Here is a 23,522-nt window from a genome sequence, read left to right on the forward strand (position 1 = left end):
TATTGTGTTAATAGTGGCAGTGACAGGGGAAGCATGGAGATGGTTCTCAGTTTTAGGGTAGGACAGTTCAGAAAGGAACTTTAATTCAGAAATTAGTCTAAGCTAGAAGCCTCATGGAGAAAAAAAAGACATTGGTGAAAACTGTCCAACCTGCGGGCTGATGGATAGATGAACAAGGGGCAATACTGATCCAGATGTTAAGCCATTCGTGGGATTCTTGCACTGTGCTCTCTGTGGTGACTGGGCCTTGAGAAAGATTGCAGCAGAGTACTGGCTATTGAAATATGTAAGTGGTTACCTGAGATTGGCAGAGTGCTCGGTTAGGGGTGTAGGGTGAGGGGGTGGGGGACGGGTAGGAAGAGGCTGAGAAATTTTGAGGAAACAAGGGTTAAAAATAGTCTGATACATAGTCTGATAAGGGTTGAAGAGAATAGATTTTTATAGGGAGAAGGTGGTTCTGTTGCACCCAGGTTTTGTCAGCCTGTTGGAGTAATAACGGAACTCTATTTCATTCCCTGGCTTCTAAGGACATCAATCTATTAACCGAGTTAATATCAGAACCCAAACTTTTTGTTTTAGAAAGTATAGGGGTACGAATATGGATTCCTGTTACAAAAATCGTGTTGGGAACTTAAAACCACTGGAAAGGAGCCTGACTTTTATTGTCAAATCATCTTTCTCAGACGTGGCTCACTAATCTCCAAACTGAAGTTATGGGAACCATTATATCTCTAGCAGAAATTGGACAGCAAGTAAATGGAACTGGTTTTCTAAATGACCAGGATCAAACCATTTGGAAGCCTTAGTAGCAGATGAACGGGAGCCCTGCTCTGAGAGCCTGACGTCAAGTCCCTTTAAAGTTGTGCCACTGGCTTAGGAGATAAGTGGTGATAAGGAACCGACAGCAGTGGGGCCAGGGCTGTTTTCTTTCAGAGGAACACCCCTAATATGAACTCTGCTCCTCCTACTTACTTCCCCTATTTTCCAAATTCTGGATGCTTGTTTGATTTTTTAATGCTGTCAACTTCCAAATGTGAGATCCTAAAGGAACAAGGACTGTTTCATTTGAATGTTTTAGTGTGTGTGTCCCAACACAGGGGGCGCCTTAATAAATACTAAGTTTCTCAAAACTTTACTTTGTATTTACCTACATTTATGCTCTAAAACCATTCTGTTTTATAAGATTTCTTGGAAGAGAATCTAACGGGTTTCAGAGAAACTTCTTAGATGTTTTAGTACCAAACTGGAAAAGGACTTTTGCTAAATGAACCCAGTTCACACATAAGATGATCAGTTATCAATATCCCATTAATAAAGCCAGTGTAATTAGCATTTAATTTCTCTTACAGGAAGTGTGTATGAACTTATGGCAATGAACGTGAATGCAAAACACATGGATATATATATATATTTTTAATCCATTACAAGAATGCTATTTAACCTAAACAAGTGAAGCAAGAGGTTGAGGAAATATCTGGAAAGCTGATTAAATTTTAAGGCACCAGAACAGTAGTGGAAGATCCGATAATTTTCTATAGTCCTGATACCCCCTGACCTGAGGAAAAAAGCATTTGATCTCAGGACCCAGGCTAACTAGATAGCCTGCGGCACAACAGCCTAATGAATAATGGGATCTGAGCGATACATAAATGTCAGAAAGAACTTGACAATAATGACTTACAAGCAATAATCTGATTTGGAAAAATATTAAATTAAGCCTAGATGGAAAACGGTGCTTAAACCGTTCCATTTGAGGGGCGCAGAGTGCACACTGCTGAGCCGTGTTGGTGGGCAAAGCCGGGTTTTGTTTCTGCAGGAGTGTGATTGATGCAGCTGCTCCTGCAAGCCCGGTAACCAACTTATTATGACAGCAGTTCTAAGGTTTGTCGCTGGGCTGTGCAAACAAACGATCGACATGTGGGAATGGCAGTAAGTGGAAGGGCCTCGGTGGAAAACATCGTTTGTGAAACAGGCTTTTCAGCCCAGAAGTTAGCTACCGAGAGTGTAAAAACAAAGGTCTTTGCAAGAGAGACAGTGAGCAAAGCATGATGGATAATGGCGACTGTGCACATAATTGCTTCCAGGTGTCTGGCTGCTTTATTACTCTGGGGGCTATGCTACCACCCTGATAATGTTTTCTTTCTCAAACACGATAACTCCCCAGAAGGCTGGTGCCAGCGGTTTCTGTTACCTCCATCACCCTAGGTTTGACTCGGTTATAGCCCAGGCTCCAGACAACTGCCACATTAGGGAGATTTAATAAGGTGCATGTATAAAATGGAGTTTAAGGGAAACCCCATGAAAAGTCAGCTGAGGGCTGGAAGTTTGCTTTCTCCATCTGGGTTACCTTGTCCACGGCTAGAGGTAGCGTTAATTTTTTCAGAGGCAGGTTTTTTTTCCTTCTCTGTAGATAAAGTACATAGCTTTCTTTTCATTAAACTAATGTCATTTGCAAAAATTTTTGGTATCCGCAATTCAGTACTTAATAATTTAATTCAGATATAAAGTGTTCTTGCCTAGATAACAACACCTGGAAGTAAGAAAGTTTCGAGCAGTTTTCATCACTACCTGCTTTTCTAGGCTAGGGAAAACAATCAGGAAAGCTTAAAAATAATGTCACATTTCATAATCAATTCAAATTATTACACTCCTTAATTTCCTTGATACGGGCAGATTTAGGGGCTTTGATAATTCAATATTTAGTTTTTTAAATTGCTAAAAAGATCAAAACCTTATAAATTAAAATAAATACCAAGGACATTTTATAGCTACTCACAGTCTCACTGTCCCTCCATCATCCACCCTCAAATCTCTAGAATGCATGGAGAGGGTGGGGATACTTTTTGAAAGTTGGAAAAAAATGACAGATTTGGTGAAAATATTATGGTATGTAGGATGAAACAATAACTCATCTATTTTATCATTAAGCATTATTTGACTTAAAACATCTCTAAAAGAAATATATATATACATTGTATATATATAATAGTTTGCATCTGCTCATCCCAAACTGGATAAACAATAAGGACCTACTATACAGCACAGGGAACTCTACTCAGTATTCCATAATAATTTATATGGGAAAAGAATTTTAAAAAGAATGGCTGTATGTGTTTGTATAACTGAATCACTTTGCTGCACACCTGAAATTAATGCAGCATTTTAAATCAGATATACTCCAATATAAAATAAACATTAAATTACATTAAAACCAAAATGTATGTACTGTATGCCTAATCCTATGAGAGTATTTTTTTACACCATTACTTGAAACTCTCACAAGAAAAAATGTCAACAATCTATGGGAATAATTTTACCTGTATTTAAATGTTTTATTACTCTGTTATCTTTAAAAAATTAGTCATCATGTCATCAGAAAAAGCCTTTCCTGCTAAACACTGACTGGCACCTGCATGATGAAGATCCTGCCCTTGGGTCAGGAAAGGACATTACATTTTAAGAGCACCATTTCAGGGCTGGCCCTTCAGCCACCCATTTCTTCACGAGTTCGTGTTCCTCTTCTCTTTTTGACCTTATCTAATACAGCCACAATTCAGGAACGAGCTCAAAGGTTAGATCTCACATATAAACATTCTAATGTATTTTTACTGGCTTGGTTCAATCAAATTTTACGCTAAAAGTGAATTGTGTTGAAATACAGACCTAATCCCCAAGGATGCACTGAAGCATCACTTTTGACCTGGGTGAGGCCAAATGCATCTGTGCACTGTGCAGGGGGGCCGCCCCAGAAAGCAAGATGGTTATTAAAAAATACAATGGTGTGAGAATTGCAATGAATTTTAATAAGCTCATCTTTCTGCAATTTAAGTCCGTTTCTCCTACAAGAATATGTATGTATATATATGTATGTGTATAAATAAAATGGTCCGTTTTCTTATTAAAAAAAATAATAACAATAACTTTTCACCATACCAGTGGGCTAAGCAAAAGGCTTTTATTTTGTACAAAGCAATTTAAATGGGGGCCTGGAGTAAACCATTTCACATGGTATTTAGTACTGCAACAGTTTTAATGAGTTGCTTGAATTTTTTTTACATTCCTCATGACTGAAGTGGCGGGTTGAGTGTAGAAGAGTCTGGAAGTAGGACTTTCATAAATACACAGCCTGGTTCTGCCCTTTCCAGGCACTATTCTCTTGGCCTGCTTTTGTACATTCTGCCCTCGTTTGCTGACCTGTACTTGCTGTGCGGGTCTCTCTTCATCTGGAGCCGGTGAAATGACTGACCCTCTTCTCTTGGACCCACTGTTTCTTAACCCTCTCTCCCCATCCTCTGGTTGTTGAAAAGAACATTTCTTTTTTTCTTTTGTTTTTGTCTTGTTAGGGCCACACCTATGGCATATCAAAGTTCCCAGACTAGGGGTAGAAGCGCTGCTATAGCTGCCGGCCTGCACCACAGCCACAGCAGCGCAGGATCTGGGCTGTGTCCATGACCTACACCACAGCTCATGGCAGTGCCAGATCCTTAACCCACTGAGCAAAGCCAGGGATGGAACCTGCATCCTCATGGGTGTTAGTCAGATTTGTTTCCCCTGAGCCACAATGGGAACTCAGAAAGGAATATTTCTGAGTAACAGCTCCTGGCTCCTTCTCAGGTGGTGCCTGGGACCCCTCTGAAAATGCAATCTGTGCCCTTTCACCCTCGGAATTGGTTGGGTTCACAATGTGAAGCCAGCTCAGGGCCTTTCTCTGAGAACCTCACCCAAAAAATCTAAGAAGTCAAAGTGAGGAAAGAGCAGCAGTGACTCTGGAAGGGGGTAGCCCAGGATAAAGTGTCTCCTCTTCACCCAGGGTCTTGGAAAGGCTTTCAGCACAGGAACCATATCATGGAATCATTATTTTTCTCTTAATGGTGCTGAGCATTCTAAATAAGGCCACCAGAAACAGGTGAGAGAAGCTAAAGCTTAGTGGCTTACAGCACAAGGGGGAATCTGAAGGTGAGATGGCCCCCACTTTCTTGGTGTTAGCCGTGGGTACATATTACACAGGTGTCTAGTTGGTCACAAGAAACAGGCGTGGGAAGAGGGGATGGAGGCTGATTAACTCAGCAGTTCTACTTCCAGAAGGTGACTGTCAAGGCAGAGGCAGTTTAGAAAAAGAAGGTTTAGTTTATCCAGAAAATGGCCATTTGGGCTTGAGTCTTACAATCCTTTTTACCTGGGGGCTGTGTAAGCTTTGACCATGGCACTGACTCCTGCCCCCCGCCCCCCCAACCCTTGCACACCTGACTGGGTGAACCCTCCAGAGCTCTGCTCCCAAATTTCCTACCTCTGAGATGGAGCGCTTGTGTTTTCTCTATCTCAGAATTTCATCCAGCTCTAAGTCGCCAGTTTTGACCATGCCATGTGGCTCAGCTCAGATGCCACTTCCTGAAGTTTTGCTCTGATCACCTTGACAAGGACTGACAGCTCCTTTTGAAATCCATGTGGGTGCATTGTAATGCTGTATAACATTTACTTCCTATAGCCGTCCAGGGCAGTTATTTTTGTATTTATCCTGGTTTTTCTATTGGGCTCATAATCCCTTAGTGGAGAGAAAATTCACTTATGACAGGCAGTGTATTACTCACTGTTTGCATCTAATGTAGTTCTGGTGAAATATCTCTAATCTAGGCATTACTGTGCTCACTTTAAAAATGAAGAAACTGAGGCCCAGAGCATTGAAGGAGCTTGGTGGGGTCCCCTAGGTGGTGAGTTGGAGGGTGGGGATTTGGCCATAAATGTGTATGACTGCCCAGCCTGTGCTCTAGCCTAACATTTTATGCTACCACACGCAGATGGGATCTAATTTTTATCCTCTCTAGGGACTGTTAAATAATTAAATAAGTTAAGACAATAAATAATTGTTGAATATTACTTAATAATTAAATAATTGTTTATCTCATTGGTGATTTTGACAAATCATTTGATGTTTGGCTTTGTAAATATTTTATCCTAAAGTGGGTGAAAATGGCATTGTAGAAAAAGGAGTTAGTTTCGTTTTTTAAAAAATTTTGTTGGCGTATGGTTGCTTTACAATGTTGTGTTAATTTCGGGTGTAGAGCAAAGTAAATCAGTTACGCACATACATATATCCACTCCTTTTCAGATTCTTTTCCCGTAGAAGTTATCAACAGTACCGAGTATATGTCCCTGTGTTATACGGTAGGTCCTTGTTGCTTATCTATTTTATACACAGTAGTGTGTGTAAGTTGATGCCAACCTCCTAATTTATTCCCCACCCCCCTCCAGTGCCTTCTCTTTGGTCACTCTAAGTTTGGTTTTGGCATCTTTTTCTGTTTTGTGAATAAGTTTGAAAAAAGAGTGAGTTTTGTATTTGCCATCATAGTTAATTGATTACATGTCATTTTAACATCATAGGGTCCAGTGATAGGGTAAAATGATAGAAAAAAATGATTTAACCAAAGTTTCTTAAATTTCTCTCTATCACTTTTGTGCATTTTAAACTACCAATGGATTAAAGAGATGTTGGAGGCAATTAGTTTATTTAAAGTTCTAGGAGTGGAGTTCCTGCCGTGCCTCAGTGGTTAATGAACCTGACTAGTGTCCATGAGGATGCGGGTTCGATCCTGGCCTTGCTCAGTGAGTTAAGGGTCTGGTGTTGCCGTGAGCTATGGTATAGGTTGCAGACGTGGCTTGGATCCTGAGTTGCTGTGGCTGTGGTGTAGGCCGGCAACTGTAGCTCCAATTCGACCCCCTAGCCTGAGAAATTCCATATGCTATGGGTGTGGCTCTAAAAAGTACTAGGAGCAAATAGGAGACATGGTGTTCTGATTTTCTTGACTTTTTCATAACAGATTAAACAGATGTTGAATTTCAGGTCATCTTGAGAGCAAAGAAAAGTATACACACTTGGTCTAAAGATTACTGTTTCTGGGAAAAGAGTAGTTTTGACTGCAGTTTAATGTAATGTCCCTGGAACTGAGGTCCATTTCAGGGAAATCTGAGCCAGGACAAAATAAAAAGGCCCAACACTTGATGGGCCATAAAGTGCTTTGTGGGCCCAGTGACTGAGCAAAAGCACAAGAGAGACAACGGATAGGGCTGGGTTCTTTCCCCTCCAGCTGAAGAGGCCATTGTCATAAAGCAGAGGAGCCAGGGGACTTTTACAAGCAGGAAGGGTAGCAACAGAGTCAAGACTAAAAATGTCTCAAGAGTAGAAACTGTCTTCCTTGCTCTTTCTTAACCCCTGCTACTCAGTAATTTGCTTGGTCCAGAGTTCTTAAAAATTCTTGTGGAATGAATGGTTATTGGAAGCTGCTTGGAACTGTGCTTTTGCAGAAGGGCAAATGATGTTATGTCATATATACACTGGAGTACTACTCAGCCATAAAAAAGGATGAAATAATGCCATTGGCAGCAATATGGATGAAACTAGAGACTCTCATACTACGTGAAGTAAGTCAGAAAGAGAAAGACAAATACCATATGATATCACTTCTATGTGGAATCCAAAATATGGCTCAAGTGATCCTATCTACAAAACAGAAACAGATCATGGACAGGGAGAGCAGATTTGTGGTTGCCAGGAGGGAGGGAATGGGATGGATGGGGAGTTTGGGGTCAGTAGATACCAACTATTACATTTAGAATAGATAAGGATTGAGGTCCTACTGTCTAGCACAGGGAACTATATCCAGTCTCCTCAGTTAGAACATGATGGAGGATAGCATGAAAAAAACAGAATGTGTATATACCCCCATATGTGTGTGTGTGTGTGTGTGTGTGTGTACATACATACACATGACTGGGACAGCAGAAATTGAAGGAACATTGAAATTAACCATAATAAAAATTAAAAAATAAAATGTTAACTAATATCTTCTCAGAGACCGAGGGACAGATTATTTGTGAGTGCCCGTGAGACGTTCCCAGGATGATTCTGTGTTAGGTAGGAGGGAATTCAGGGCTGAGTGACAGTGATGTCCACAGCAGGAGATAACCTGGAGATTAGCGTTTCTTTCTTTCCTATCCCGTTATCACCCCGGGCAGGTACAGCTTAAGGAAATGGGAGCAACATGCTTATATATTTGTTTTGAGATTTACATCATGGGAGAGAGCTTCTGGGATAATGAGATGAGTATTCTTGGAAACTGTTTTGTCTTGTTCAAGGATCATTTAGTAAGTTATTATTTTTTTCCCCAAATCTTACAGGGACCCCAATATGGCCAGAAAGAGTTAATGTAACTTCCAAAACGTCTTTATGTAATCCCAGGGACTGACCTAGTCCCAGGGGAAGCTATTTCCAAATTTAGTTTACAAACATAATAAAAAGATCTATGTGGTAAAGGATTTGAAGATACTATAAAATTACTTAATTAGGCCCTGAATTTAGCATCCATTTAACTTACCTTCCATAGCCTGGTGTAATACTTCTAAGACTGCTGACTTTGAATTCCATTTTGAGCTTGTAAGCCTTTTTAAAAACCTTATTTCCTTAAAAGGAACAAGAAGCCCTGTTTTTGTCCCTCACAGAGGAATTTGTGCAGGAAACAAGAAGGTAACAGGGTTAGTTATTTGAAGCAGATTCCTGCTGTGTGCTGCATCCTTGACTAAATTACATCGCAGGCTCCAAAGACAGTTTACTCAAAACAGGTCTAAGAGTTTTCTGTTGATCTTATAGAACTCATGAAATCAAGACACACCATACATCTTCTGCATTTCAGAATTCCTGGAAGATGCATCTGCTTTTTTTTTTTTTTTTTAATTGAGACATGATGGAGAAATTTATGGTGAAAGGCAGATGTTCTTAATTAGCACCTAGGAATATTGCTGATAGCCTATAAGTCTAGCCATTTGGTAGTACATCCCTCAGTGAACTTGAGACGTCAAGAAGTATTTTGAGGGAGGAGGAGTGGAAGACTTGAGAAAAAGAAACTCTGTTAGACAGAGCAGTGACCCCAATTCTCAGTTAATGAATAAGGTTCTTGTTTCCAGGGAAGTGACATTTATTCAGAGGAAAGAAGCAAAGAGAGTGAACTTCTAACTGGAGACACAATTTCCTTGGCTCCTAAGGCCTAAGGCAGCAGCCAGATCCTAACCCAGGATGGTGTCCTGTGCGGTTGGATTTTCAGAGAATATCATCACGTTGTGCTCAGTGATGGAGTTTGCTTATCTATTTATATTTGGACCTTGTTGATTAAGCCAGTATGGGCTATGGGGGTCCAAGGTCCCTCACCAGATGGTCACAGAATTGTCCTCTGTGAGGTTTGGTCACCAGGGTCGTCCATTTATCTGTTGTTTAGAAAGAAAACATAATCAAGATTGTAAAATGGTTTGGACCCATATCCAGTTCAGACATGCAGCCCAGCTAGGAGGGAATGAGGTCGAAGCTAGGAGGACAAAGCCAGGTCCCAGTAGGATGCGGGGGTAGGTGTGGCAAAAGGCAGGGTGTGCATAAGATCAAAAATGGAAAAATCAAGGTCAGAACTGGGAGTGGAGAAAGGCAGGAGAGAGGATCGCAGGGCAGGATGCCAGGGAGCCACACTGACGCCTTTCTTCTCTCCTTCTGGAGGAGAAGCCAGCCTGTCCTCTGTGATGGAATAATAATGTTTCGGATTTGCACAGACCCTTCGTATACAAGAACTTTGCTTCTATAAAATACTGACATTTGGAGAACTTAATATTTTCTTAAAAAAACTTTTTTTTTCTTAGAGTTTTTAATGCCATAAACGTTTCTTTTGAATCTAAAATGTAAACCCCGTAAAAGCAAGGGCTGAGTTTCATTCACTATTGAATTCCCAGTGCACAGGACAGGACAGTACCTTGTAAATATTTATTAAGTGAATGAAGCAAAAAGGAAACTCTCATGTACCCAGCATTGTGCTGGACACACATAGCTCCAGGTTTCGAGAAGTTTGTTAGAAGGTTTTGGAGATTCCACAAGGCAAAAAATGGCAATGGAGGAGATGAGTTTATAGTCAGGACCTCATCTTCCTGGTGGGTGGGCGTGGGGGGGATAAAGGAAGACTCTCCATTGCCAGTTATATTCTGTTGCGGCTTTGTAGGATGGGGTGGACTTCAAAAATGACAGGGATGAAGAAAAAAGCATTTTGGGCCAAAGGAAGTACATGAATGAGGGTATTTGTGAACGTGAAAGGACCCTGACTAGTTAATTTCAGCTAATGCGAAAGGCACGTGATGAGGGCTCATGGGAGGTGGGGTGGGGAATGTGAGTCAGGACAGATTAATCCAGTTTATCACAGAAAGGAGTGTGAACATCGGAGAAAGGAGCTCGGGCTTTATTCTGTGGGATGGGGAGGTGTTGAGAGTTTTTCAAAAGGAGAAACGTGGTTAGGGAAGAACTTTTGAAATACACAGTGGGCAGCGGAAGAGGTGATAAATTCTAGGAAAGTGAGGTAAAAGGCCACGAGGGCACCCTTCACAGGGTCCAGGCAAAAGCCCAAGAGCAGTTGAACCAGGCTGGTAATAATAGGGGTGCAATGTACGGGTGTACATGAGGGGTACCACAAAAGGAAGGTCTTAGGTTGCTGAGGGAATATCCAGGTCTAACTGTTTTGAGGTAGACTTGGAGATGGGGCAGTGAAACTTGGGAGAGAGCACAGGTAAGGAAAAGATTTGGAATCCTTTTAAAAAATTTTTAAAAAAAAATTTTCTTGAGCTGTTAATTCAAGCTGTTGAATCGAACCAGGCCCCTACAAGCCACACTTGAATGAACAGGGAATTTGGCCAGAGCAAGATCTTTGAGGAACACTTGCATTTATGGAGATGATTAAGGAAGAAGAATTGGACAAAAATGCAGAGGAAAGATTGTCAGGGACATAGAGAGTGAGAAGCATGCATTATGGAAACCATAGGGAGAGGATTTCAAGAAGTGAGTGTCCATGGCTTCTAATGTGCTCATAAGGTGAAGAATGGAAAATGAGAAAAAAGCTCTGTCAAAGGTCATTCATTAGAGACCCATGAGGGAGTGCTCATGATAAAACCGAGCAGTGACAAATCACTAACTCTGGAAGTTTGGAGGTTAAGAGCCAAGCGACATGTAATGCCTTCACTAAGCGCTAAAGGAATATGGCTAAGACTGGCTAGTGTTGCTTTGCTATGAGTGGAAGGGTAGAAGGAGGAGCAGAAAGAGGGAGAGGGGAAAAATGAAAGGAGGTGAGGGGGTGGAGGGAAGGGGAGAGAAAGTGGGGGAAGGAGGATATACAGATAGAGAGAGGGGGAGAGAGAGAGAGAGAGAGAGAGAGAGAGAGAGAGAGAATGGATGGAGCATTTGGGAATATCCTGGAATCACTGGGAATTTTTCTTTCTCTAATTTTTTCCAGTAAGAGTTGGAAAGGGGGCTTCGTAAATAAGAGATGTCAGATTATCTGTTGACTGTGGAATGTTTATCTAAACTCTGCTTTTGCCAAGGCACAAAGTTATGTCTTTGTAGAAGATATTTTTCCTGTTATTTTCTCATCATCTGTTGGCTAGGGTGTCCCCTGACTGCACCTGGTCTGCCAGTTTGGAAACACAGGCCTGGACTCTGGGTTTCAATGTATAAAAACTTAACTGTGGAAGCTATTGCTATAACCTATTCATTCATTTATGTGAATGGCTCAGATTGAAATGGTCCCATCGAGTCATTTGGTATCTTTTAAGAGCTGTTTCTGCTTGTTTGTTGGCATGAGCTTGGGCTGCTTTTGAAAATGGAAGCCTATGCCAAAATTACACGCATATTCATAAACTATAAACAAACACACAATTATACATACACAGTCCAACACACCCCTTGTAATAAAACTGAAACCAAGGACACCACACAAAACACTTTTTTTGTTTTGCTGGCGGAGGTTGGGGAAGGCTTTTTGTAATACTGGGCTCCATTTTCAGACTTTGTTACAAGTCCAAAATTAAAGATAGTACATACAAAAGAATTATTCTCAGATGTAGGATTGCAGTTTGCAACTCAAATATGCACTATCTGGGGGTACTGTTTGAGTCTCACAATACAATACTTATAATTGTATGTAGCCCTGGTCATGTTTTCAACATATTCTTGGAAAAGTTATTTTATTTGCTTTTTAGTGTCCATGGGCCTTTGCAATTTGTTCTGTTATTTGGACTGTATAAACAACATCAAGATGCTCTTTTCCTTTCATTCAAACAAAAAATGGCTTTGTAACTAAGAAGAAAATTAGTAACAGGTGAAAGTTTATTTTTAATGAAGTTAAAATCAAATTGCTATTTAACTTATAGAACAAACACCCCCCCATGTCTCTTTTAGTGTTTCAAAATTATTTATAAATTAAACTTACACAACCTCTTAACTGTGCTCATGGCATAAAAATGGCCTCTTTATTCTGTTTTATGAACAGAAAACAAAGAATATTGCTTTGTTCTGACTTTTTTCTTTGCAAATTTATTTTTAGAACATCTTGCCTTGGAGTTCCCATGTGGCTCAGTGGAAATGAATCTGACTAGCATCCATGAGAATGCAGGTTCGATCCCTGGCCTTGCTCAAAGGGTTAGGGATATGGTGTTGCTGTGAGCTGTGGTATAGGCCTGTGGCTACAGCTCTGATTCAACCCCTAGCCTGGGAATTTCCATATGCTGAGGGTACAGCAAAATAATAATAATAGTAAAAAAATTTATACTAATGTTTACTTTTATTAGATATGTTTCTTATTTCATTTTATCAACATTATTGAGCCTTTGGAGGGCATTTATTTACTTTTTATTTATTTTAAAATTTTTTTAATTGTTACTTCCCCAGTACAATTTTTTTCTACTGTACAGAATGGTTAAACAGTTACACATACATGTATACATTCTTTTTTCTCCCATTATCATGCTCTATCATAAGTGACTAGAAATAGTTTTCAGTGCTATACAGCAGGATCTCATTGCTAATCCATTCCAAAAGCAATAGTTTACATCTATTAACCCTAAGCTCCCAATCCATCCCACTCCCTCCCCCTCCCCCTTGGCAACCACAAGTCTATTCTCCAGGACCATGATTTTTTTTTCTGTGGAAAGGTTCATTTGTGCCGTATATTAGATTCTAGATATAGGTGATATCATATGGTATTTGTCTTTCTCTTTCCAACTTACTTCACTCAGTATGAGAGTAACTAGTTCCATCCACGATGCTGCAAATGGCATTATTTTGTTCTTTTTTATGGCTGAGTAGTATTCCATTGTGTATATATACCACATCTTCCTACCCAAATGTCCCTTGACAGATGACTGGATTAGGAAGAGTTGGAGGACTCTTATGTATAGCTGTCTGATTTCATTACTATAATTTACATGGCTTGTAATCTACCAATCTAATTAGAATATTCACTAAAGTTGAAATCCTCCCTAGCCTCTTTCTCTTTAAAAAGTCAGAGTGTTTAGCACCTATAGAACTATGTAAACAATAAATATTGAGATCAAGTTTTACTCATGTCTCTACTTCTATCATAAATTTCTGTTGAAATAAATCAGATGTTGAATCATTCTATTAATGATAGTTTCATAAAGTATTTGGGGTAGAAGGAAGATAGATTTGAGATCAAACAAAGAATGTTTTAAAAGTCGAGAGCTCTTCAAAGATGGGAGTGGTGGCTGTGAAATGTGGAAGGGTCCCCATAAAGTGGGTTGATGTTCCCCTGGGAAGGGGGTGTTCCTCTTAGGTGGGAGACTGGGGCAAATTGCCCATACTTTCCTGAAATTGTTAGATGAAATGCTATGAATCTAACAGTCTATGAGCATTGCAAATGAGGATAATTCCACAATGAGACCCAATTGAAATAATGCAGATTTTGAATACTGGGCTGTGACAGGGTGAGTGGTTAAGTCTGAGGAAGGGGGGACAGGTTTGTATGGCCTTGAAAGTGACTTTGTTGAAAAATTAGAACTTTATTTTTTCCTCCAACATTTAGGATTTTCTGTCTCTTTTTGAAGGCTTTTTACTAACACTGAAAACACATGTGAATATTTCTAAACTAAATTTTAAAATGTAGGTTAGAGTCCAAACTCCTGTGGGTAGAGAGTGTGTCTTCATCTAGCCCTTGGTGTTCTTATGCAACATTCTATAAATTCTGGTGAATATGAGATTCTGCAAATACTCCACAGATTTCTTCCACTTCCCCTTAATCAACAATTATTAGATATCAGTTATCTGTGGTTATTATGCCAGCATAAGACCCTCTAATTAAGGGTTTTGCAATCAGAGGGATAGAAAGCAAAGAGAAAACTTAGGTGTTTTTACTCCTCTTCCATGCTGTCCATCATATTCCCTTTCCTCCTTTTTCCCACTGACAAACTGAATGAGGAAATCCAGACGAGGGAGCCAAGGGTGGTGTGGAGGGCAGTTTAGTTTGACAAGAAAGTTCTGAGGATAGAAGATTCACTGGCTTGGAGGTGAATCTGAACAAAGGGAAATATGCGATATATATATTTTTTAAGGCCAAGGAATGGGTCAAATTCCTCGATCTTGGTCAGTGTCTGTGGCCAGGGCATGGAAAGCACCCATCCTTGTTGACTTGACCAATTAGTAGGCAATTTCAGTGTTCCTCTCCCAGCTACTTTCCTGAAGCCTTTGTCCTCCTCCTTATTTGGGTATAAGCCTGCGGGTCTCCAAAATGCCTTCCCTTCTACTCCAAATCTAATCTACCATTCTCTATGGAGATGATTTTGGTCATTCCCGCCCTAGCGTTAATGAGTCCCAGGGCACCTCTAGAAGGTATAGAATTTTAAAAAAATTTTTAACTGAAATATAGTTGATTTACAATGTTGTGTTAGTTTCAGGTATACAGCAAATTGATTCATTTATACATATGTATATGTATATATGTATTATATGTGTTCTTTTATTATATTCTCTTACATTATAAGTCATTCAAAGATATTCAGTACACTTCCTTGTGCTATAGAATAAGTCTTTGTTAATTATCTATTTTATATATAGTATATTTATATATAGTATATATATTTTATATATAGTATATTTATATATAGTATATATATTTTATATATAGTAGGGTGTATATTTTAATCCCCATCTCCTAATTTATCCTTCTCCCTACCTCCCCTTTGGTAATCATAAATTTGTTTTCTGTGTCTGTGTGACTATTTCTGTTTTGTGATTAAGTTCATTTGTATCTTGTTTTTAGATCCACATGTAAGCAATATCATACGACATTTGTCTTAAAAACTAAAAATGGAGCTACCCCATGATCCCCAAATCCCATTCCTGGGCATATATCTGGAGAAAAACATAACTTGAAAGGATACATGCCCTCCAGTTCATAGCAACCCTATTTACAATAGTCAAGACATGAAAGCAACCTAATGTCCATCAACAGATGAATGGATAAAGAAGATGTGGTACATATATATGTTGGAATATTATTCAGCCATATAAAGAAGGAAATAATGCCTTTTATAGCAACACGGATGGATCTAGAGATTGTCATACTAAGTGAAGAAAGCCAGACAGAAGTTCAGAAATTGGAAGACAAGCGTATTGATCAGGTGACCATCAAACTGGTATGAGACATTGGGTGACAAGATAGGGAACCCAGTTCTGAGAAGGGGGCTGCTTGCCTGCTCTTCTTCCACATCTGCTTGCTTTCCCTTTTCCAAGGACTAAAGTGTATGCAGTCAGCTTTGCAGAAACAGATGTTTGACTGCTGCTTTCTCTCACCTGTGTGAACACCACATCCCAGGGACGCAGAAGAAGGAGCTGTTGCTCATTCAGAGAAAGCGTTACCAGAGTATAGCACAAATATTTGAAATCTAGGTTCTTGATTGTGGAGCCCTCTTTGAATTCTCTTGCAAAACAGTTCTAAATACATTACCAGCTCTGTCCAGTCACCCAACTTCTGCCTAAAACCAACCAAATTGGGGGATGTGAACTAGCTGTCATTTTATTCCACTCATGATTTGGTGGATGAGGAGTCACATGTGAGACCTCAGCTGGGAAGCGTCCAGTGACTGCGGTGACCCACAGGACTGAGTAGAGTCACCTGGAGATGTCTTCGGTCGCATGCTTGCCACCTGGGCTGGAATTAACTCAGAATGGGCTCAGTTGGGATTATTTACCAGAACACCTACTCTCAGCTCTCCATGTGGCTTGGGCTCCTCATGACAAAGTAGCTGGGTTCAGAGAGGAGGTGTCCAGGAGGGTCAGGGTCCGGGAGCGTTCCAAGAGAACCAGAGGATGCTGTGGGGCTTCCTCACCTCACCTGGGAGGTCAGGAAGCATCATTGGTGCCATACCTTGTTGGGTACAAGGGAGCCGCCAGGCCAGCCAGATTCAAGAGGAGGGGAAGTAGATCCAGTTCTTGATGGGGACGAGTCACGGTCACACTGTGGGAGAGTGTGTAGGAAAGGAGTTACTGGTGTGGCCCTGCTCCGAAGGCCCCGGCCCCTCACAATGTTGCCCCTTATTAGTACAGCCCGCGCTCCGTCTCCACACAGGGTCTCCAACACGCTCAGCCACCCTGCAAGGTAAACATAACCCTCCTGTCAAAGCTAAAGAAACTGAGGCCCAAAGAAGCTTAGAGAGTCGCCTTGGGCCACACAGTGATAAAGCCAGGATTGTACCCAGGCTCTGTTTCGCTCCCCAGCCCACACTCCTTCCATTATATGACATTTTTATATTAGATTATATGGGGAAAATTGTGTTAAATAGAACGAGTTTTAACTTGCTATGGTAATTAGCGAATTATAAGGGATTATTTAAACTGAAATAAATACATGTTCACATTTGAGAAATGAGAAGTCCTGCACAATACAACTCATTTTCCCTTCTTAGAGGGTTTTTTTTTTGGGTCCATACTGGAATGAATTGAAACTATGATGTAAACACGAATGCAGGCTTTCTAAATTTAGCTTATGTACAGTTTAGGCAATAAGGGGGTAGTCAAATGCTTTGGGAGGAAAGGAACAAAACCTCCAAATTTTTACAGTCATTGAACAGCAGATCATCTGAGGATGTTAACAATATGTGGCAGACATGGTGTGAGAGGGAAAAGTCACGAACGTTTTTAAGCACATTCCTTCTTTCAAAAGTTTCCAACGCATCTCTCTGCAAACTCTCTGATGTTAATTAAAACCAACTTGTTGAAGCATTTGTGACATATTAGAATATTCAGATATTTGATTTTTCAAAGGAAAAGCGTACATGACAAATGGTCTGTTTGCGTCTCTATGTCCATGTACCTTGCTATGACCTGGAGTTGACTAAAAAGGCGAAAGAGAACATTTTACAAAATATATACAGATATTTCCAGCTCTAGCGTCTTTGTGTCTGTGAGGATGTATGTGTGGGGGAGGGAATGGGATACTGGGAGAAACAGGCTGCTTTTCCCATGAGGGAAAATATTGGTTTAAAACGAGGTTTGATTTATGTAACTTGCATGTATTTACTTTAGAGAACAAAGAGGAAATTATCAGGCAGACCTCTGAATGCCTGGTACATTCCATGGACACAGATTCCTCGTAATAGTGCGCTGTTAGGCTTTCTAGATAAATGTGTCAATAATTTATGACACCAGGCAGTTCGAGTGGCCGTCCGGAGGTGTTTTCTGGGAAGGGAAGCTGGATTCTCATCTATGTCATCTTTGTAATTGAACATCTGCGTCATTATTCACAGTTTACGTTTTCCTCTCCAGAGTGTCCATGGAACACAGCTCCAAGCCACTGGCCTAGAGGACTGTGGCCAGAAAGCCTCAGGGTCTCAGAATCTGGGGCTGGGGAGAAAGACAGTTTTCCTAGGAAGGGCAGCTCAGGAACCAAAAAGGGCAGGAGATACCTTTCTCCCTTGGACACGCATTCATCCCCTAGGGCTGGTGTCACTGAGAAGGGACCACACAGCAGGTGCATCAAACAGCAGCTCTTCCCACACTTGTAGAGGTGCCGGGTCTGCCATCAGGGTGGCAGCGGGGTGGGCTTGGGGGCTGTGAGGGAGGCCTTCTCTTGGGCTGTGGACGGCTGTTGTCTCCCTGGGCCTGCACATTCCCCTGTCCTCCCTCTCTGCCTGTTTATGTCCGAATTTCTCATTTTTATGAAGACACTAGTCATGTTGGATGTGAGCCCCCCTAAGTGACCTTAGCCACATTTGATAACCTCTGTCAAGACCCCAAATACAGTCGCATTCTGAGATGCGGAGAACTAGGTCATCAGCACCACAGAGGGAGGGACACAATTAAACCCATTGCTGACTCCATCCCGTGCTCGGACTCAGAGGCACTCTCTCCTCAGAAGAAGGCAGATGCGGATCTGGAAAGGGGGCGCGAAGCCCTCTGACCATACATTTGGCCACTCAGAATCGCTCAGAGGAAGAAGGACATTCAAATTCCTAGTGCAAGGGATACAAGAAGGCCACCGGGGATGCCAGAGAACACGAGGGCCACTAGCCAGAGCATGTGCGGGGCCGAGGTGCACCCTGGGACTTCTCCTGACCCTTGCCATTTCAAGCGTCCCCAGTTCAGAATGGATGACTTCCCACAAATGGCACTGCCTCTCCCCAAAAGCCTGACAGTCACTGTCCTGTGCATGGCCTGATGCCAGCAACACTGACCATTCCCTCGGCAGCAGGAGAATGCCAAGCCTTTCCTACGTGGTCTTGTCACCTCTGTAATGTTCTTCACAGCAAGTGTCATCTCCATGAAGAAAACAAGACCCAGAGAGAGCTAGTGATTCAATGAAAGTCACACATCTACTTAAAAGAAGAGTCTGGATTCCTACCCAACTTATCCAATTCTTCACTATCGGACTTTTCTCTCCCTCGTGCTCTCTTTCCATTTTGTTTTTCTCTCATGACCATTGCCACCCTGGAATGCAGCCAACAGATGCAGAAGGACTTTATCAAGTCTGAATTTGCATCTGCCACTAAGGCTTGGCCTAACACACACACACACACACACACACACACACACACACACACCACACGCACACACACACACACACACACACACACACAGTGAAAGGGCTGTTGGTCTTGTGTTGCTTCTACAACTATACACACCCAAAGTAATCCTCACCCTAGAAACATGCTGTTGCAATATATTCTATTAAGCTGACTCAGATAGTGTCAGAGAGGGTTATTTTATTTTATTTTACTTTATTTTTGTCTTTTTTGCTATTTCTTGGGCTGCTGCCGTGGCATATGGAGGTTCCCAGGCCAGGGGTCCAATTGGAGCTGTAGCCACCAGCCAATGCCAGAGCCACAGCAATGCGGGATCCGAGCCGCATCTGCAACCTACACCACAGCTCAAGGCAACGCTGGATCCTTAACCCACTGAGCAAGGGCAGGGACTGAACCCGCAACCCCATGGTTCCTAGTCGGATTCGTTAACCACTGCGCCATGACGTGAACTCCGAGGGTTATTTTAAAGAACAGGATGATGGGGGGAGGAAGGGGGATGGATGGGGAGTTTGGGGTTGATAGATGCACACTATAACATTTAGAATGGATAAGCAATGAAGGGCAACTGTATAGCACAGGGAGCTATGTCCAATCTCTTGGGTTAGAACATGATAGAAGATAGTACGAAAAAAAAGAATGTGTGTGTGTATATATATGTGTGTGTGTATATATATGTGTATGTATATATATTCATTCTGGGTCATATTGCTGTGTAGGTGAAATTGAAGGAACATTGTAAATCAACTGTCTTTAATAAAAAAAATTTAGCAAAAGAACAGGATAGGTGGGGCACACCTCTGGTTAATGAATACAGGTTTGGTGAGCTTACCTCCAATAAGCCACCTGAGGTCTTTGCTGCTGGTACCATACTCGGAGTCTTGCCACTCTGTTCTCACAATACATCATTTGAAAGCTCTTTATGAGTCTAAGTTCCGGAGAGTGATTGCACATATAGCACTTTGCAGGGTTGATAATTATGTCCTTTGACCCAAGAAAAAGGATTAAGTGATTCAATTCACATTTAATCATTTTTATTTCATTCTGATACAGAAATCCATTTCCTTCAGAGTGAAATAAAGGAGTCAATCTTCCTCCAGGGAAGAGTTAAGGTAAATGCAGTTGCCACATAAAATCCAAATGGCTCAAGGTAATATTACATATTTCTAAAAGTAGGCAGTTAGAGATGGAAATGAAACGTAATAATAAGACCGCAAGCATGCCCTGGGATTTTATTATAAGTTTATTGTGATCATAAATATGGAATTTACATGCAATATATACATATTTCAATATTATATTTTTGTTAAATTAGTTCAGCATTTAGTCATTAACTTGTTGGTGGTGTGTTCTGGTATGTTATTTATATTCCCTTTGCGTTACATGCTCGACGTTTGAGACCCACAAAATGAATTAAAAATCAATTCTTTACCTTCATGATATATTCTAAATCAGAGTTTATGTATATTCTCAGTGTTTTCACCACTTAGGAGGTTTCCAGCTAAAACACCTGTGAAAAATTAAATCTGTTCTGTAATCTGTGTGCCTGTGTGTGTGAGAGAGAATAAAATTGAGGGTTTGACATGGAAATTAAGCCATAAATGACTAAATGACTCATCTAATGATCTACAAAGAAATCAAATGACTTCCTTCTCTAAATTCCTAAATGAAACTCCTAGGGCAGTCCATCATATTCATTCACCAGGGAAACCCATATGCTGTCTGTATCTGAGCTGCCATTTTCCTTTTTAAAATTTTTTTATTTTAAAAAATGTTTCATTAAACTATAGTTGATTTACTATGTTGTGCCAATCTCTTATGTCCAGGCAAATTGACTCACTCATACCTATCTATTCTTATCTCAATATGATTTCCCATCGTTTTCTAAACACACACGTGAACAAATCCCAGGCGGAAGCTCAGGACGGTTGTCACTGCAGTGCACTGCAGGAGGTGGGCTGTGGAGTTAGTTTTCCCTTCCATCATATTTCCCTGTTTTGTTTCTGTTTCAGCCCCCTCCACATCGCCACATTTCTCCCATGCCCGCCGTCACCCCCTCCTCCCATTAATAAGTTAGGAGCGTGGCATCCAACAGTTTTTCTAAATTCCTGTGTCCGAAGCCAAGTCAAATACATTAGGACAGTGCATTTTCCCTTGCTTTGCACTATCCTGGATCTTGTAAGAAGTATCATGAATTTCAGTGTCAGAAAGACTTCTTTTTTAGCTGATGCCATTGACCATACTGATTCTTAGAGAGAATCCTATTTAAGTTCAGTTCCATTTAGTGTAAACTTATTACACATGGTTTTAGTAAAGAAAAAATGTTTCAAAAGGACTTGCTTTGCCGTATTTATTAAAACACACAATGTTCTGAAACCTCATCATAACATCATTTTAGGGTTCAATGCACACAACTGCACAAACACGAAATCTTCCAGTACTTTCTGTAACTAAATTTACTTGGATGAAGTTCAAGATAGATCCAGTTTATAGTCACGCACTGAATTGCTATATCCCAAATGTAAGCTGGGTCTACACCCATGCCACCTACTCGTGAAAGCATGTGGATAGTGAATAGAGCCTACAGAATTTTTTTGCAGTGGGTTTGGGCTGGAGAACTGTAACTTGCGGTGGGGAGGTGCATTTTCATGACAAGCACATTTTTTCATTTTTCTAAATAAATTTGCTTTGTTTCTCAAATGATCTGTATGTTACCAATCAATTAAAACAGCAGGCTTCTATTTCCAGACGATTTCTTTCACACCTTATTAACACTGAGAAATGTCAAGGGACTATCTTGAAAATATTATTTCATTTTCCTTAAGGCTGTTGATAGATAGCATTTTTGTGTGGGATTCAAGCTCCCTCCCTACACTCAAGCCACCCCTTGGTGCCAGGACTGGTGAAAGTTCAAGCAATTTATGAAAACAACAACCAAACACAAAAACTCAATTTTGACCACGTGATTTGGTTGGTGGATTCAGGTCTCTGATTCCCCACCCCAAGCTTCCCTTGCCTGAAAAGTATTAGGAGGGGATGCAATTGTAAGCATAAGGCAATTATGGATAGAGAAAGGAAAGATTAAACCTGGAAAGAGAAAAAAATGATAAAGGTTCAGGGAGTTCCCATTGCGGCTCAGTAGGTTAAAGAACCTGACTAGTATCTATGAGGATATGGGTTCAATCCCAGGCCTTGCTCTGGGTGTTGGGGATCTGGCATCGTGGCAAGCTGCCGCCTAGATCTCAAATGCAGCTCAGATTCCGAGTAGCTGTGGTTGTGGTGCAGGCCGGCAGCTTAAGCTCTGTTTTGACCCCTAGCCTGGGAACTTCCATAAACAGCAGGTGTAACCCTTAAAAAAGAAAAAAAAAAAAAAAGATTTGCATATCAGGTAGAAATTCTTCCAGAAATCCAAGGAAGTTTATAAATGTGACTGTTTTCTTGGTCTCTTTGCCTAATCCCTTGAGCTGTGGGTGGGGCTAGTGTCCTCTTTGCTCTCAATAGCCCTTCCAACTCACTGTTTCTCCTTTTCCCTGCACCCTTCACATTTTCTGCTCTATATCCTGCACTACCACCTAACCTCCTCCTTGGTAAAGTCAGCCAAAGAGCTCTGGCTACTCTCCCTTGTGACTGGAGAATTTTAGCTTGTGTTGACTAGCTGTCCATCTCCATTCAAAATTCATGGGTGTTTCAACATCCACATAGACCATCCTTCTAATAACTTGCCCTCAAATTTCCTCTCTCTCTCTCTCTTTCTTTTTTTTTTTTTTTTTTTTTTTTTTTTTTTTTGGCCATCCCTATGGCACATGGAAGTTTCTGGGCCAGGGATCAAATCTAAGCCAGAGCTGCCGTCTATGCCACAGCTATGGCCGTGCCTGATCCTTAGCCTGCTGCCCTGGGCTGGGGATCAAACTCAGCACCTCCACAGAGACAAGCCATATGAGTTGCCCACAGCGCCACATAGGGAATTCCCAAAGTTCCTCTCTTCCAGTTTCCTTATCCTCCATACCACTTCAGGTATTGACTTTTACGGTCATACATACCATACGCGGGTTTTTAAATGACCATCCTCTCTTTTATGATGAATAATTCAGCATCGCATTCTCTGACTTCTGCCTCATCTCTTTCCAACTCACTCCATCTAGAACGTGGCTCAAGAGATTCTCTGGACCCCCTGGGAAAAACAGTCCGTTGATCCTATTTCTCTCATTGTTTTACGTTTCCTCTTGTCCCTGTTTCTCTCTTTACCCAACTCCTCTTCCATGGTCTTTCTTCTCCGTCATCATTATTATCATTAGTTACTGCCTTCACCGTCTTGCTCTGTCTGCTTTCTCTTCATCCTGCTCACCTAAAGAAGCTTAACTGTGCACAGACTCAGCCTGGCATCCCTACAGCTGAATGTGGCTGGAGGAGAAACCCTACCCTGCTGCCTGGTCTCACTTTAAATTCATGACTGCCACCCTCACCTGGGCGCTCAGAGCTGCCACACCGTCCCATCAGAAGACTTTTCCTTCTAGACTATTCATTCTACTGTCCGTCTATTATTTCATTTCTTATCTCTTTAAGCTCCCAAAGTGTCTTCCAATTTCTCTACTTTTATCTGATTATTTTGCTTTCTATATCACTAACATTGCATTGTAGAGTTC

The 23,522-nt window shown here is 41.1% G+C and overlaps 1 long non-coding RNA gene across 9 annotated transcripts in view; it reads left to right on the plus strand.

The window, feature by feature from the left end:
* Positions 1-23,522, plus strand: part of LOC106510382 (uncharacterized) — a 331,715-nt gene that overhangs the window by 174,081 nt on the left and 134,112 nt on the right. Inside the window, exon 4 of one of the 9 annotated variants that reach the window (XR_014804069.1) lies at positions 15,123-20,404. The exons of the other annotated variants lie outside the window; for them this stretch is intronic. This is a non-coding gene — a long non-coding RNA (uncharacterized LOC106510382). Of the gene's footprint in view, positions 1-15,122; positions 20,405-23,522 lie in introns of those variants that run through there. 9 annotated transcript variants of the gene reach the window in all.

Source organism: Sus scrofa, chromosome 5, assembly GCF_054392235.1.
Source record: "Sus scrofa isolate SSC_HxYL_T2T_F1_AM1 chromosome 5, Sscrofa_HxYL_maternal_Yorkshire_Landrace_v2.0, whole genome shotgun sequence".
NCBI classification, from domain to species: domain Eukaryota; kingdom Metazoa; phylum Chordata; class Mammalia; order Artiodactyla; family Suidae; genus Sus; species Sus scrofa.